General features: G+C 35.6%; 1 protein-coding gene across 4 annotated transcripts in view; it reads right to left on the bottom strand.

The window, feature by feature from the left end:
* Ranbp9 (RAN binding protein 9) overlaps nt 1–6,000 on the bottom strand; it is a 107,349-nt gene that overhangs the window by 77,138 nt on the left and 24,211 nt on the right. The window lies entirely within an intron of this gene.

Below are 6,000 nucleotides of genomic sequence, written 5' to 3' on the forward strand. Positions count from 1 at the left end.
AAACAGAATTCTTACTGCTAAGAATTTATGATTTTGTTTTTTTATATATTCTTATTATTAATTCTGTCCAAAAGCTGAGTCATAAAAATTGATCAGGAAAAACCTATTGAAAAATGTATTGTTACATCTTTATATGTGTGTGTATATGTATGTGTGTATATATATATAATATGCATATATATATATATATATATATATATATATGGTTATAGATGGACACAATATTTTTATTTTATTTATTTATTTTTATGTGGTGCTGAGGATTGAACCCGGTGCCTTAGGCATGCAAGGCAAGTGCTCTACCACTGAGCTGCAACCCCAGCCCTATTGTTACATCTTGTTAACTTTTTTCTTTAAGAAAGGAAATGAGGCTGTCATTGTTGACATTTTAGATAATGGCTTTTAAGCTTTTAAAGTAGTTTAATTCTAATCCCAGAAGGTTTCCCTTTTCACAACCACATCCCCTACCTCATACTCAAGATACAAATTATCTTGGAAGGTAGCATGTGAACAAAATCAAGTTAGCAAGAGAAAATATGTGGATCAAACAGCATAAGAATAAAGAGAGAAGTTGAAGTAGCATGCCACAAAGCATTGAAAGAGTGTGACACAAGTCTCCACATCCTCAAAGGGACTCTATAAGAAACACTATTCTTATTATTCAACTATTCTGGTTAGATTATGCCTCCCTAAATACGAACTTGCTATTATAATATTTCACTCATACTATAAAATGACTTTCGAGGACAGGAGAATTTTTCTCAATTTCACCATGATTGTTTTAAAACTTAATTCCTTATTTAGGTCAAAACGCATATACTAAGATACACAATAACCATCACACACAAATGAGATCATATCTTCCCTTACCACACACTTTGCCAAATTACTAATGATACCCTATCATTAAACAGTTAAGTTTATGCTTGCAATGCAAATTAGTACATGTGAGCCCAGAGGAAACTGAATGAACTCAGCCACTCCTTTAATTATCATGAAAAATTTGTTATGGGCAGAAATAAGCTCTCATGCTGAATAAACAGAACCTAGCCAAAGTCCTAAATCAACTAGATTTTACTATTTGTTTTGGCTGATTTTTGTTATTTCCACTTTGAAGGCAGCAACCAAAACTTCCAAGGTACAATAATGTCAAGATATACTTAGTGAAAAAAAAAATAGTTAACATAGTTAATACTGTGTGAAAGGCACCGTTCTAAGAACCTTATATTTACTAACTCATTTAATATTAAAACAACCCCATAGGGAAAAGTACCACATAAGTACCATTCCAAACTGAGGAAACCAAGGGAAGATGAGGAAAACTGCCACGGTCAGACTGCTGAGTGAGAATTCCAAACCAAGGTTTGTCCAGGGATTTTAATTCAAGAAGCCTGAGCTAACGTGAGCTCTGAGCCCACAGGAAGGATTTACTGTCACTGAGCATTCTGGGATCACTTCATATTCATCACCATCTCCTATTCTTGATACTAAGAAAATTAATATTTCAGGGCAAACAATCTCTCAGTGATAGGTGATTTTGTATGAATTTTTCTCCTTCAATATTTGTGAAATAGTATTATTTAGCCTACATTTTTTTACATGAGGAACGTTATAGAGATTATACAACATGGTCAATTGATAAATCACACATTAAAAATGCATGCATGGATTAAAATCCCATATATTTTTCCATTATGCAAAAATGATGAAGTACCACATAACCTTAAATCTTCAAGGATCCTTTTTTTATTATTATCATGGTTTACTAAGACATTATAGAAAAGTTCTATAAATGTAAAAATTGAAAAGAATGCTTGGGGCTGGAGTTGTGGTCCAGCAGTATAGTGCTCGCCTAGCCTCATAAAAAATAAATAAATAAAATGTTGTGCCCAAGTAAAAAATAAATATATAAAAAAAGAATGCTTCATTTGTAAAGTAAAATTTAAATGTAAAAAGACAGAGGGAAGCTGAGAGTGATGACACATGCCTCTAATCCCAGTGACTCAGGAGGCTGAGGCAGGAGGATTACAAATTCAAGGTAGGCCTCAGCAATTTAGCAAGGCCTTGACTCAAAATAAAAAAAAATGGGCTGGGGATGTAGCTCAGTTGGTAAAGCACCCCTGGGCTCAATGCTCAGTACCAAAAACAAAACAAAACAAAAAACAGAGAGGAAAAAGTAAGTTTAGATGTAAAATTAAAATTAGGATTCATGCTATTTCTTAGATGAGACTAGTAATATCAGAAGTGTATGACTTATTTTAATAATGTTCATCAGCTGGAAGTATATTAGTTTAAATTCTGTGGTTAAAAAACAACTTCACACTACCAAAGTTTAAACTTTTAAACCACAACTTCTTCAATAAGTGTTTTCTATATGGCTCTAGAAGAAAATTAATGTACTGCTTCAAACAAAACCCTGAGGCTAGCAAGGTTAGTAATTTTTATTCAGTCTATTTCTCCACTCTCCAACATGCAGCCATACAGTGGCTTTCTGGAAACCAACCAGTTTTCCACGAATCCCCAATCCTTACAACAACTAAAATTTCCTCCGAAGCCTCCTCTTTGGCCTAGGTAAAAGACTTACTTCCTAAAATCGTTTCTGAGCTCACCCTCTCTCTACACTTTCCACCACCTCCTCATCTGCCCTATTTTCAGTTCTAGCCATGAGCAGAGAGTGCCTGGAAAGCTCCACCCTTCCTTCTGAGCCTGGTAGGATCCTCCTCATCTTTACATCTCAGCTTAAGCTTTCCTTCCTCAAATAGTCTTTCTCTAACCTCACTAACTTGGTCTAAACTACTTCCTACATGCCCTCACGGCAACATACATCTCTCCTATACAACTGTGACACACTGATACTTATTTTTGTGACTATTGTTTCTGCTTTTTAATTACTGGGCCTCTTTATTACCACTGATTTCTACTCTAACTTCATTTATTCCTTCCTGCAGCCACACTCTGGATTCTGACATCACCTGAAACTATTCCACTGCAGAAATATTAAATTCTAATATGATTTATTCTGCTACAAGACATTTCTTGAATACAAATTAGCTCACCTGCACTTGATAAATATGGGAATAGTGCTAGTATAATAGTCATCTGCTTCATAACAGCTTTTCCTAATATATTAATGAATTAAAAACAAAAACTTAGCTCTATATATATATATATATATATATATATAAAGGCCCTAAACAAAAAGAGCTGGGATTCCTATTGAAGTATATGTCTATAGTGCTTCAGGAAATGCTAAATTTAACCACAATGTTAAGCCATCTGGACAAAATTCAAGCAGTACCTATAAAAGGTGCTAAGAAATTTTATTAATCAGTAGGGATTCATGTATTTCATGTATATTATTTTTACACTTTAGGTTATAAATCAATATTACTTTATTTTGTTGCTCAAACATTTCCAGCTTTGACTATCTGGAGCTTTTCGTTCAGCTCCGACATCGTTTAGAACATTACCCCCATTATGTTTTTTGTTTTTATGACTTTCTGGCACTAAGTGATGCCTATCCTAGAATAGGCCATTTCTCCAAGAAGTTCTGCCTTCTTCTACTGAAAAACAGTATTAGAACCTAAGATATAGTTACTAGTTGAACTCACCTTTCCTGGAGTGTCAGTGATTCTAGGCCCTCTTCTTGACAAAAGCCAAGGAAACATGTGAACCAGTGCACATACATATAATCTATGTTTCTACATGTAAACATCCTTAAGCCAAGTATGAGTTCATACTAATGTTTCCAATTCTAATTCATTATTACCTCATGGTTAATTCCAACTTCCTCCTCTTGCTTATCTGTAAATCCCACCCCAATGGTGAGAAAACTGGCTCCCATAATTTGCACATCCATTTGTTCAATTAAATCATTCCAGTATACATATATTGCAAGCAATATCAGAACTGTCAGCCCATACTGCCATAGCATACAACTTTATCAACTAAAGTTCAATGATTAGGTAATCCATTCTCCCTTTACTTTTAGACTCCATTTATTTCCAAATTACTTAAAGTCAATACCTCCCCCCTTCCCTTTCCTTCATATATTTGTAATAAATTATTTTGTTACATTTTGTATTTCTATCCTGAGATTTTCCCCTCTTAAAAGACTTTTTTTTTTTAAACTGGGATTGAATTTAGGATTCAATCGCTTTACCATTTTTATATTGAGACAAGGTCTCGCTAAATTGCCTAGGCTGACCTCAAATTGCAATCCTCCTGCCTCAGCCTCACAAGTCACTGGGACTGCAGGCGTGAGTCACCACACCCCGGTCCTAAATGATTTTACTTGCACATATTATGGTTCACCCTTTGTCCTAAGTTCTATGGGCTCGACATTGAAATACTGTCAGGGATCCATGATTACAGGATCATACAGAATACTTTCACTGCTCTAAGAATATCCTCTGTTTTGTCTATTCCACCAACCCCTCCCCCAACAACCATTCATCTTTTTATTCTCTACAGTTTTGCCTTTTCCAGGATAATTCAAATTAGAGTACCTAGCGTTTTTTTTTTTTAAAGTTGGCATTGGACACAGTACCTTTATTTATTTATTTTTATGTGGTGCCAAGGATCGAACCCAGGGCCCTGCACATGCTAGGCCAGCGCTCTACCACTAAGCCACAACCCCAGCCCAGTACCTAGCCTTTTTAGATTGGCTTCTTTCATTTGACAATATGCATTTTAGATCAGACACATCTTTGCATGATTTGATAGCTCTTTTTTTTTTAATCACTGGTAATATTCCATTGTATGAATGTATTCCAATTTGTGTGCCCATTCATCAATAACTGAAAGATACTTGGTTGTTTACAGTTTTTAGTGATTATAAAATGTTGCTATAAACATTCGCATACAGAGCTGGGAATGTAGCCCAGTGCTAAAGTGCTTGCCCAGCATATTCAAAGCCCTGAGTTCAATCCCCAGCACCACAAAACAACATCCCCAAAAACATTCACATGCAAGTTTCTATGTGGGCATAAATTCTCAGATGGCTTGGGTAAATACCTAGGAGTGCAAATGTTGGATCATATGGTTACCAGTATGTTTAGCTATTATTGGCCAAGTTATATGGTTATATTGTGTGCATGCACAAATAATTTAACAACAAATACATTATCATGTACAAGTCTGATGCACCAATAAAAAAAAAATAGGGAAAAAAGTATGTTTAGTTTTGTTAGGAACTGCCAAACCCTTCCAATGTAACTGCTGTTATGCTATGCATTTCCACAAGCAAGGAATGGGAATTCCTGTTGCTCTGCATCCTCACCAGCAATTGGCACTATCAGGTTGCTTTTCCAGTTTTAGCCATTCTAATACGCATGGATGTTCTATTTAGCAAAAAAGGAAATGGAGGAAATAAAAAGCTACCCGAGTCATATTTTTATTTCAATTAAACTACCACCACACACATCTTGAAGAAGGAAGCCCAAGATCCAGAGTCTAAGGCTGAAAAAAAATCACCTGTGATACTGGGCATAAATGCCAGTGGAAATTTTAACTGGGCTTGTAGTTTATTAGGACTGTAATTTTTGTAGTGCTCTGGTTAACGGTCACAAAGTTCCATAGGCTTTAAGTGGCTGCCCAACCCCAATTTTCCCATAAGTCCTGTTATTTTTAGCACACAGTTGTGTGGAAAAATGTGCTTTGCCCAGCAATGCATTTATGGCATTAAAGTAGAAATGCCTCTATCTTCCTGTTCCCTACTCTTTTTGAAGACCTCACTCTATATACTTCCTCATCAAAATCACAGGCATTCGGGGCATGGTGGTGCACACTTGTAATCCCATAGACTCCAGAGGCTGAGACAGGAAGATTATGAGTTCAAAGCCAGGCTCAGCAAAAGCGAGGCGCTAAGCAACTCAGTGAGACTCTTTCTCCAAATATAATACAAAACAGGGCTGGGGATGCGGTTCAGTGTTGGAGTGCCCCGAGTTCAATTCTTGTAACAAAAAAAAAAAAAAAAAAAAAAAAAAAAAAAAAAAAAAA

The sequence above is a fragment of the Marmota marmota genome, unplaced genomic scaffold, assembly GCF_001458135.2.
Source record: "Marmota marmota marmota unplaced genomic scaffold, marMar, whole genome shotgun sequence".
NCBI classification, from domain to species: Eukaryota; Metazoa; Chordata; class Mammalia; order Rodentia; family Sciuridae; genus Marmota; species Marmota marmota.